Consider the following 12,259-nt stretch of genomic DNA (forward strand, 5'->3'; position numbering starts at 1 on the left):
TTTTGCATCAGAACCACACAACTATTTAAGGAGTATTCTGAAGTTCTCCTACAAGGGCTGGAACACATGTGGCCGTTATGGTGCTCAGAAAACATTATGACATTTTACTAGTTTCTAGGCAAGATCACTTTCACCGTTCTTCAGAACCAGTAAGCGCAAACTGAATGGAACAGTTCCTCTTCTATTCACATATTAAAAGCAGCACTCCAGGTTGCAGTTTATGCTTTTTTAATTTATAGGATTGAAGCAGGCGGCCTATGGAGCCTAACTATGTCACCTTTGGCTCCGGGGAACCACGGTTTACCAAGATACTTACCTCTGTAGGGGGTGTTCGTATCTCTGCATGAAGCAGTTCCGACAAGGCTTGTTGGGGCTAACATAATGGCAGCATAGATTTACCATGTCTTTCTGGCTAATAGGAAACCGTTACGTCATCCCTTGCGGTTTCCTATTGGCCCACATGATGAGGGACTTTTAAACATTAAGGCGATACTTATCTCCGGAGGGGGTGCCTGTATCTCTGAAAGCAGAGGGTCCCTGGAGCGGAAATAAATGTAGGTGAGCTCCGGAGACCCCCTGCTTCAACCCTAGAACCAAAACCCCCCAACAGATTTGAACGCTGCTTTAAGCAGGCAGCTCATAAGCATCTGATCTCTGCACATAAGACCATTTTGTAGCAAATCCAGAAAGCCTGGCATGCTGCCAACATTCAGGTAGCAAAGGGGTTAATGGACTATCCAACTCCTTCATAGACCATGGAACCATCAGAACATGTAATTTCTCTGTTTAACGTAACTTTATAAGAGTTACATTAGTGACTTATTTTAAAGAGATTCATATTTGTGTAACTTTCCTTGCAAAATACTTTCAAATAGAAGTATTATACAGTTTTATGCAAAGTTTTAGAGATTGAGATGCAATTTGATATTTATACCTTTGAAAGCAAAAATTTGCTCACCCACCATGAGCCTTAAAGAGGTAGTCCAAGCAGTACTTCATTTTTATTTATTTAGATATTTTGTTTTAATATATGCAGCCTTTGATTGCCTTTAATAAAAATTAATTACTAAAGCTGATCGATTAGTTCGCCTGTGATCAATCAGCAAAGATCCTACTTCGGGGTGTTCACGTAATGGCAGTCTTTCAGCTTCAATAAATCCTTCAGCCAGTAACTCGGCAGCAACAATGTATCCTGATATCACAAAGGTAACATTGTCTATTGTTACAGTTTGCAGCTCAAACTGCTGAGAACATTTGCAGCAAATCACAAACAGGAACGTGTTCCCAGAAGTGCAAGATCTTTGGGAGGTGGGTTAAAACCTGCTATAGAAATCAAAGCATGCTCAGTATATAAAAACGGCAGTAAAGCACTACAGGTTGCATTGTTTTTTTTCTAGTTATAGGATTTATTCAGGGGATCTCCAGAGCAGAACCCCATTAATTTCAGTCCCAGTAAAACCCTGCTTCCAGAGATACCTCCATAAAAGGGTGCTGGGATCTCCTCAGTTTGACGTCACTGCTTCCAATTGGCTGGCATGCCGCTGACATTTAAACGCCACCATTTCGTACGGCACACAGTTTGACTGCAGAGATACCGGAACCCCTATGGTAAGCATCTCTGGAAGCAGGGGGACCACGGAGCTGAAATTAACTGTGTTCAGCTCCAGAGACCCCCGCTTCAATTCCATAACAACAAAAAACACACAAGCAATGCAACCAGTAGAGCTGCTACAAGGAATTGAATATATGTATATATTTTCCTTTTTAAATGCACTGTGCATTATCTAATAGATACAATACTTGTAGACTGCATTTTAAAAATGGCACCAATCGACCAGAAAAGTAACTTTGAATTTGGTCAGAAGTCGGAATATTAGGCCTGTAATATAGTGCGTTCACGTGCCAATGATAATTGACTGTGTGAGGCTGCCGTTGCTCCAGATCAGAGCAAATGCAAAAAAAAATTTGTATTTTCGCGCTGCTGCTGAGAAACGTGACGCTGCGAGCCAATCACAGCGCGGCCTAACGCTGTGAGGTCAGAGCCAAGCCCCCTAGCTGCGTGCGACACCGTTTGCAACATAGAAACTAAAATGCGCCCGCACTATATTAGAAGCCTTAAAATGCATTTAAGATTTTATACTTTGTGAATATTTCTTCTATTGGGCTGCATCAGACTGAACATACTTGTGTACAACATCTTTAAGGACAAGCTAAGTGCTTTTGCTCTGTTCACTTTGCAGTGGCATTTGGCGCTAAGGAGAACTATATCTCCGTATAATATATACAGGCTGAACCTAATATTTATTAACTACAGTACAAGCACCAACAGGATTGCCCTGTTGTGGAGATTATACTTAAAAATGCATGCTGCTTCACAGATCTGTCTTTATAAGGGGAAAAAAAAGGGAGTGCAATCTTAGGCCACGTTTATAGTGGGTGCGACGGCGTGCACCACGAACAGACCACTTCTCTATAAGGCCGACCATAGTGCACGAGACCGATTAAAGGGGAACCGTTCACGTGACGTCATGGCCACGCTTCCCCATCGCACAAACCCAAAGTGCACAAATGGCTCGAGTGACAGGCGCTCAGTTACGTGGGGCCACTATAAACGCGGCCTTATGTCACACTCGCTTCGGTTGTTTTTGTGTACTACCTAAAATGCGGGGAGGGGGGTAATTGCTCTTTGTAGTTGGAGCTTCTGTCTACTCCTGATTTAAGTCTCTCCATAATCTGTTCACCACTCTAAGGCAGGGATTATTGTACCTACGCGGCAGCGTGAGAACGAGCGCGCCGCCGCGTGCACTCCTGCAGCCCAAGACATTTGTGAACTTGGCTGCAGGAGATCGTAGAAGCGTTGTGGTGATGTGAAGGACGCGTCACGAAGCTGGTTCACCTTCATTGGCTGAACAAGCTCACTTGTGCTGACGTCACGCGGCAGCCGCCTGAAAATACAAAATTTGTACTATTTTCAAAACGCGGCCGCGTGAACACACCTGTCCGCCTGTAGGCGCACAGGCACGGGAGTAGGTCCCATAAGATAATAAAAGCAGAGTGCTTGCACGCACGCAGCGACGCCGGCACCATAATCTGGGCCTTAAAAAAAAAAAAAAAAGAAGTGTAGCAGACAAAGTACACATGGAGCAGACAAAATCATAAGTGGTGGTTTTCTGTCACCCATTTCCAAGCCCCACAGTGAGTACAAAATTATCAGCCGATAATGAAGAGGGTCATATGGTTCATTGACATTCCCTTTCATTCCTACTGGTGCAGCCCATTCATACTAGCCCTGCTGAGCCAAAGAAGCATCTTTTACAACTCATACAACTCATACTTCCAAACTCTAAGAAAATCAATGCATCTGATAAAAAAAAAAAAAAAAAATCGTGTGCGGAGCACACGCATTTTTTTTTTTTTAACTTATCGTTTTTATTGATTTTTCTTATAAGTAACAGCCGTAATACATTGCAGGAACAGTACTGCGTCATGCATTATCAATATCTCACATGTATCTCAACTGTAAAACATCCGTAGTCAAAGATTTAACGATGTGTAATAAAAATAATAAAGAACCGGGAATAGGGGACGGGAGGGAAGGAAAGGGGGGGTAGGTGTGGGGAATGGTTGGAAGACCACGGAACCGCTCCGAGTCTTCGGCGCCGCTTTGCTCTCCTCGAGTCCATGGGGTGTGCCTTCTATCCGCTTATCAGTGTGGACGTCGATTGTGTTTAATATCACCCAAGGCTCAGTTTTGTTACTGCATCATAGGAGAACGCATTTTCTACTTATCAACGCAATATTGAGGTTTTTTCCACCCCTGGGATGTCTGTCTGAGCCAACCATGGCGTCCAGACTTTTAGGAAATTTTCGCCAGTGTCATTAACTAAACTCGTTAATTTTTCCATCTGGCAGACGTACCAAATTCTGTTCCGAATCTTGGTAATTGATGGAATTTCACTTTGTTTCCATAATGCTGCGATCTCGCACCTCACAGCTGTTGCAAAATGAGCAATAAGCTTGAGATCTACTTTTGCTATTCCCTTGTGAGCTCTACCCAATAGGAAGAGCCCTGGGTCGAATGGTATTTTGAGGTCCAAGATCCTCTCTAGTCAATCTGTGATTGTACGCCATAGCGGTGCTAGCCGAGGGCAGGACCACAGCATATGTAACAGATCCACAGGGTCTCCACATTGTCGTGGGCACAATGGGGAGTATCCTTTGGTAAATTTCGATATTTTGAGTGGGGTCAGATACCACCTCATCAGGACCTTATATGCGTTCTCCTTTAATGTTGTACATATCGAGCTCTTGGCCGCTGCTGTTGCTATTTGGGTCCATGCTTCTTCGTCTAGAGTCTCGCCGAGATCTAATTCCCATTTTATCATGTGTCCTAGTTTATGGGAGACCTTGGCGGCAGAACCGACTACTTCTCTATACAGCTGCGATGTGAGTCCCTTAGTAGTTGTCTCTCTGAGACAGAGCTTTTCAAATGTCGTCAATGGGGGGTGTGGATTAGTTTTATTATACAATGCTCTGATCTGGAGGTATCTAAAAAAATTCAGAGTGGGGGAACTTTTTGTCTGACCTAATTTGTTCGAATGTTATAATTTTGTCTCTTCCCTCCAGATCTTTTAGTCGTGAGATATTACAGGAAATATGGAGAACAAAAGCGCACTAGCAAAAACAGAGCAGGAAGGACCCAAAATCAAAAATGAATTAAAAGGGCACTTTAATGTGACAAAAGACCCATCCAACGCGTTTCGAACGTCACAGCGTTCTTTTTCAAGGATAAAACACAATGTAATAACATCCATTAAATACCCTCTTACCTGTGAGCCGTTTCGCGCCAAAAAACGGAACATGATGACGTCATGACGCAATGCGCGTCATCGCGCATGCGCAGAGCGACCCAGTGCCGTTCTAAGGGCAAAAACGTCCCACCAGCAAACTAGCCATGTTTGTTACGGGCAAAACAAGAGGAAATATCACAAATCCAACCACCTTCAATGCAGTACAAGTCGCCATGGCGCCCACACGCAATGCTAATCATTGCGCATGCGCAACACGGCGCTGCAATGTCAAGAACATAAAAATCACAAAAAATAGAAAAAAAGGGGAACATCCCAATCCATAAGGGAAAAATATATGAGCCAGGAACAAGTAGCTGGCCTCTTTATCTAATCATAAAGAGAAAAATTAAGGATTAAAAAAAACATTACATAACCACAATACATAACAACCAAAAGTGATAATTTAAAAACATATGAATGACATAAAAAACATGTGAAACACAAAATATGTGTAATGAAACCTAAAGACCAGGGATAATATATCCTAATGTAATACATAAACAGCATTCTATAATACCTCTAAAGTATACACAAGACGTAAGAAAACAAGTGTACTGTATACTGTAAGAACTTAATCAAGGTTAATTTGATCAAAATCCAATTATTATTATCCAAAATTATTACTTACATAAACAAAAATGAATAGTATATTACAAGAAATGGGTTAGCTGCCAATCAATATTCAGACCCATAGGGAAGCGTGTTTGGAGAATGAAGATCCAATACGCCTCCCTATGGTTCAGAAGATTGACGCGATCACCTCCTCTAGGTTTACAATTGACCAATTCAATGCCCAAAAAAGAGAAATTCCTGATCCCTCCTTGACCACATTCTGTGAAGTGTTTAGAAACAGGATGATTTGTATCTTTCAATCTAATGAGCCTTAAATGCTCTAACATCCTGACCTTAAGAGCTCTAATCGTTCTTCCCACATATCTTTTGCCGCAGCCACATGTTATGAGATATACAACAAATTGACTTTTTCTATTTATAAAGCTATTAATATAAAATTCCTTGATTTTAGATTTTATCCCATCATGTGACAGCGGCAAGACATCTTGTAAAAAACTTTTTGCCGGCTTCATATGTTTACATACACTACAGGAACCACATTTAAAGGAACCCCTGGTGATATAAGGCCTATCAGAACCAGGAGTAATTAAGTCACTTGGGGAAACATATGATCCAATTGTTCTCGCTCTACGGTACACAAAAGCAGGGCCAGATTCAACATATTTTTTGAGGACAGGGTCCATGGATAGGACATTCCAATGTTTGAAGATAATAGAGTTGATTTTTCAACTTTGTTTATTAAATTGTGAAATGAAAAGAGGACATTTATTATTGGAATTTACCAATCCATGCGCACTATGCTTTTTCACATGCTTGTCCCTTTTAGAACCAAGAGGGGAATCCCCAGTAGAATATGTGGGCAACAACGACACCCTCTCTGTTTGTAACGCGTTATCAGAGGCAACTGCTACATGGGATTGGGAATATCACCTATCTGAAAACCTTTTTGCCAGATCCTCAGACTGAGAAAGAAAACCACTACGTGTAGAGCAGTTTCTTCTCAGTCTGAGGAACTGTCCCTTAGGTATGGCTTTAATTACATGAGATGGATGGCAGCTATCCGCCCTAAGAAATGTATTCCTTGAGTATAACTTCCTGTAAACATCTGTTTGGATTAATTTGTCAATGTCCACAAATAATTGTAGATCCAGAAATTCAATGTGATGAAAGTTAAAATTTAATGTAAATCTCAAATTATATATATTATCATTAAGATAAGAGACAAAAGAGTGAAGTGCAGTGACATCCCCATCCAAATAACAATTAAATCATCCACAAACCTTTTATAAAAAACAATATTATGACGAAAAGGATTAGTGCTAGAAAAAATAAACAGTGCTTCCCACCACCCCATAAAGAGATTTGCAAAGGAAGGAGCAAAGCTCGTGCCCATAGCAGTGCCAATTAACTGTAAATAAAACTTATGATTAAATGTGAAAAAGTTGTGCGTGAGAAGAAAAAAAATAGCGTCCAAAATAAAAGCCGACTGAAAAATTGAAATTTCTGGTATCTCAATAAATTGGCGAATAGCTGCCATCCCATGATCGTGTTGTATAACTGAGTACAGAGACGTAACATCAAGTGTTACCCACAAATAATGATTCTCCCAAGTGACATTTTTAATTTGATCCAGATCATCACCAGAATCGCGTATAAATGAAGGCAATTTCCTAACAAAAGGTTGAAGAAAACTATTTACATATCTTGACAAACCATCTCCCAAAGATCCAATGCTAGAGACAACTGGACGACCAGGAGGGTCGACCAATGTCTTATGGATCTTTGGGAGATGGTGGAAGATAGGAACAATAGGGTGTGATGGTATAATATATTTAACTTCATCCCTGGACAGAACTTCCATAATGACACCTGTGTCAACTAGTTCAGTAAGGACATCCAAGAAGCGCGGAGTGGGATCGGCGGGCAGTACACGGTAGGACAAGCCATCCTCAAGTTGGCGTAAAGCCTCCTTGATATAACTGTCTCTACTCTGCACCACCACTGCACCACCCTCACCACCCTTATCCGCGCTCATTATGACCAAAACATGATTACTTTTTAAAGATTTCGAGGCCAAACGTTCACCTTGATTCAGATTGTCATGATCCATACGTAAAAAGGAAAACCCCTGAGCTAGAAGACGGAGGTCCCTAATAACCAAATTTTCAAACATATTAGAAATTGACCTTTAACATGTGTGGGGTAGAAGATAGAGCTCTTTTTTAGGCCCGAATTCCATTCCGAAAAGGTAGGTATACTGGTTTCATCAGAAATCTGCTCAGACAAACATGTCCTGCAATGTACAAAAATCATTAAAAGTATGCAAAGCAGTAGATACCGGAGGAAACGGAGTCCGATGAGGGGACATCACTCTCGGTAATGAGTGGTGTCCCCCCATCGAAGTCACCATCTCCGGTCGACCTAGAAACATTTGGAATAAAATTATCAAAAAACTTTTTCAAAGATAGTTTCCGAACAAACTTATACACATCAATGGTGGTATCAAACAAATTAAAGTTCATGGATGGTGAAAATTTAAGGCCTTTATCCAAAAGTGACATCTCAATGGGGGAGAGAGTTGTTCCGATATATTTATAACATTGGAAAAGTCACTCAAAACTTCTTCCTTTTGGGGGTGGACCTGTAACCCCCTCCTCCTCCCCCCCCCTCTTCCCTCTTCTGATTCTCTTGTGTCCTTTTGAAATAAAGGGAAATATTTTTGTTGTTGTTGCTGTCTTTGCTGATTGTCAGTTTGATAAGAATAAACATCATGGGAGTGGTCAGGAGCAACTCCAGATCTAGGTGGCTGACCCCAAAAGGTACGACCACCTCTCCCCCGCCCCCTGAATGGGGCTCCACGGCAACGATGATCATCATTTTCAAATGTATTAACAAAAGATACAGAATGAGAGGTAGAGGCAGTCTCTGCATCTGAAACATCAGATTCGCCACTCTGATAATCCGAATTCTTGGTTTTCAAGATAGATTTATTAGGAGTAGACCTAAAATGAATATTCGATTTCTCTTTCTTATTTGATCTATCCTGAATGGAATTTATTCTCTGCCAATGGTAAACTTGGTTCTTTTCATAATCATATCTGTCCCTATCGTATTTGCCTTGTTTCTTAGACATGATACCACATTCAACATCTTTTACCGTTGAGAGGATAAGATCAAATTCCTTAAAGCCCTTTAAGTCTTTGAAACTGTATACATTTTCTGCAGATCTGTGATTTGAATATCAAGCTGATCCTTCTCTTTAATTTTCTGTGCCACTGTTAAAGCCATTAAACGAAAAGAACAGTCATTTAATACTGCAATCCATCTACTTTCAAAATCCAAATCCGGAAAGCCAAAGGATGGGGCTTTCTTCACCCGTAATCCTCTTGGTATCCTTTACATTTAGCATAATTCTCCAAACTTATAATATCCCACCACGAGCAATTTTTGTGAATTAGTAATCTTTCCAGTTTTTGAAAATGGATTTTGAGATCAGAGATGTCAGTGGTATCCAAATCCACAATATTGTCAAACACACGCAAAGCTTGCTTCTTTCTCTGTGTCATCACAATGATTGAAGAAATAAGTATTAGGGATATCTTCCAATTCCTCCACATTATCCCCTGGTTCTTCCATAGCGGATATAACGGAAAAACAAAGGGGTACTTGAGCCACAAAAAAGTAACGATAATATAATTATATATTAGAAAAATAGGCTAAAGCGCCTGTCTTCGGAGGATAGTACCCACACAGTGCATATTAAGTACTATATTATACTTTTTTTACCTTGGTTAGTGGTTTGGCTACATTATATATTATACCTGCATTGGAGCGCTTTAGCCTATTTTTCTGTGGTGTAACAGTATTACAAGTTGGAGCAGCACATGCATAGGTTTTTTTGGAGCTTATTTTTCACAAGAATAGGAGGGGCCCTTTCTCTTTCTTTTTTAATATATAATTACCCTATTTCCTCGATTCTAAGACGCCATCGATTCTAAGACGCACCCTTGATTTAATAAAAAAAAAATGAGGAAAAAAACCCCACTATATTAAATGTGCAGAATTTTTTTCGGGAGAGAGAGAGAGAGAGAGGGAGAGAGGGGGGGGGGAAGAGAGAGAGAGGGAGAGTTGGGGGAAGAGAGAGAGAGGGAACAGAGAGGGAAGAGAGAAAGAGAGGGGGGAAGAGAGAGAAAGAGGGGGGGGAAGAGAGAGGGAGAGAGAGAGAGAGAGAGGGAGGAAGAGAGAGAGAGGGGGGGGAGGAGAGGAGGGGGGAGAAGAGATAGAGAGAGGGGGGAGAGAGGGAAGAGAGAGGGAAGAGAGAGTGGGGGGAAGAGAGAGATAGGCAGGGAAGAGAGAGAGAGAGAGAGGGAGAATTGGGGGGAAGAGAGAGGGAAGAGAGAGAGAGAGGGGGGAAGAGAGAGAGAGGGGGGGGAAGAGAGGGGGGGAGAGAGAGGGAGGGGGGAGAGAGAGAGGGGGGAAGAAAGAGAGAGCGGGAAAGATAGAGAGAGGGAGAGTTGGAGGGAAGAGAGAGGAAAGAGAGAGAGGGGGGAAGAGAGAGAGAGAGAGGGGGGTGGGAGGGAGAGTTGGGGGGAAGAGAGAGAGAGTGGGAGAGAGAGAGAGGGGGAAGAGAGAGAGGGGGGAAGAGAGAGAGAGAGGGAAGAGGGGGGGAGAGAGAAAGAGGGGGGGAAGAGAGAGAGAGGGGGGGGGGAGGAGAGAGAGGGGGGGAGGAGAGAGAGGGGGGGAGAAGAGATAGAGAGAGGGGGGAGAGAGGGAAGAGAGAGGGGAGAGAGAGAGAGTGGGGGGGAAGAGAGAGAGAGGGAGAATTGGGGGGAAGAGAGAGGGAAGAGAGAGAGGGGGGAAGAGAGAGAGAGGGGAAGAGAGAGAGAGTGGGAAGAGAGGGGGGAAGAGAGAGAGGGGAGGGGGGAGAGAGAGAGGGGGGAAGAAAGAGAGAGCGGGAAGATAGAGAGGGAGAGTTGGAGGGAAAGAGAGGAAAGAGAGAGAGGGGGGAAGAGAGAGAGAGGGGGAGGGAGGGAGAGTTGGGGGAAGAGAGTGGGAAGAGAGAGAGAGGGGGGAAGAGAGAGAGGGAGAGGAGAGAGAGGGGGGGAAGCGAGAGAGAGGGGGGGTGAGAGAGAGAGGGGGGAGAGAGAGGGACAGAGTGGGAAGAGAGAGAGAGGGGGGAAGAGAGAGAGGGGGAAGAGAGAGAGGGGGGAAGAGAGAGAGGGGGGGGGAGAGAGAGGGGGGAAGCGAGAGAGAGGGGGGGTGAAGAGAGAGAGGGGGGGAGAGAGAGGACAGAGTGGGAAGAGAGAAGAGACAGAGGGGGGAAGAGAGCGAGCGAGGGGGGAAGAGAGAGAGAGGGGGTGGGAGGGAGAGTTGGGGGGAAGAGAGAGAGAGTGGGAAGAGAGAGAGAGGGGGGAAGAGAGAGAGGACGGGAAGAGAGAGGGGGGGAGAGAGAGAGATTGGGGAAGTGAGAGAGAGGGGGGGTGAAGAGAGAGAGGGGGTGAAGAGAGGGACAGGGGGGGAAGACAGAAAGAGAGACAGAAGGGGGAAGAGAGAGAGAGGGGGGGAAGAGAGAGAGAGAGGGGGGGAAGAGAGAGAGAGGGGGGAGAGAGGGGGGAAGAGAGAGGGGGGGGAGAGAGAGAGAGGGGGGAAAGAGAGAGGGGGGAAGAGAGAGGGGGGAGAGAAGGGAGAGAGAGGGGGAGAGGAGAGAGAGAGGGTGGGAGAGGAGAGAGAGAGGGGGGAGACGAGGAGAGAGAGAGGGGGGAGAGGAGAGAGAGGGGGGAGAGGAGAGAGAGGGGGAGAGGAGAGAGAGGGGGGAGATGAGAGAGAGAGGAGAGAGAGGGGGGGGAGAGAGGAGAGAGAGGGGGGGAGAGGAGAGAGAGGGGGGGAGAGAGAGGGGTGGGGGCAGAAAGGAGAGAGGGGGGGGCAGAAAGGAGAGAGAGGGGAAAGAGGGGAAATAGGAGAGAGAGGAGAGAGAGGGGGGAAAAGAGGAGAGGGGGAGAGAGGAGAGAGAGAAGCAGGGAGAGAGGGGAGTGGGGAATGGGGGAGAGAAGGGGGAGGGGAAAGAAAGGAGAGAAGTGGGAGAGAGATTGGAGGAAGGGGAGAGAATGAAAGGTCACCACACACACACACACACACACACACACACACAGACACACACTGAAAGAGAAAAACACAGAGAGACAGAGACAGACACTGGTGGGGGTGGCTTGTGGTGCCGGCAGCACAGCTGTGAGTAGCAGAGCAGACAGAGGGAACGTGGGGCATGCAGCAGCCACACCACTGCCGAATGAATCTCTCCTGTGTGGGGCGGCACTTCCAACGAGCAGAGCGGGGGAGGAGGGGGCTTGTGGTGCATGCAGCCGAACATACATTGCTCCTTTGGGGACCAGCACTTGGAGCAGGGGGGGGCGGCTTGTGAGGTAGCAGAGCAGACAGAGGGCTTTTGGGGCATGCAGCCACACACTGCTGAATCAATCTCTCCTGTGTGGGGGCGGTAATTCCAGCAAGGGGGGGAGCGCGGGGCATGCAGCCGAACATACACTGCTCCTTTGGGGGACCGGCACTTGGAGGGAGGGGGGGGGGGGGGGTTGGTGGCAGAGTCGCAGGCATGCAGCGGGACATACTGCTCCTCTGTGTGGGGGGGCGGGGGTGGCAGAAACGCAGGGCAAACGCTGAAAGCTGCTGTGGCTTCTGCAGCGCCCCCTGGCTGTTTTTTGTGTGTGTTTTTTGAGTACATCGATTCTAGGACGCAGTCCCTATTTCAGACACGTGAAAAAGGGAAAAAAAGTGCGTCTTAGAATCGAGGAAATACGGTATATTATCGTTACTTTTTTGTG

At 45.0% G+C, this 12,259-nt stretch overlaps 1 protein-coding gene across 3 annotated transcripts in view; it reads right to left on the reverse strand.

Moving 5' to 3' along the window:
- ADAD1 (adenosine deaminase domain containing 1) overlaps positions 1-12,259 on the reverse strand; it is a 78,098-nt gene that overhangs the window by 37,818 nt on the left and 28,021 nt on the right. The gene's annotated exons all lie outside the window — the stretch shown is intronic.

The sequence above is a fragment of the Ascaphus truei genome, chromosome 1 (assembly GCF_040206685.1).
Source record: "Ascaphus truei isolate aAscTru1 chromosome 1, aAscTru1.hap1, whole genome shotgun sequence".
In the NCBI taxonomy this organism is placed as follows: domain Eukaryota; kingdom Metazoa; phylum Chordata; class Amphibia; order Anura; family Ascaphidae; genus Ascaphus; species Ascaphus truei.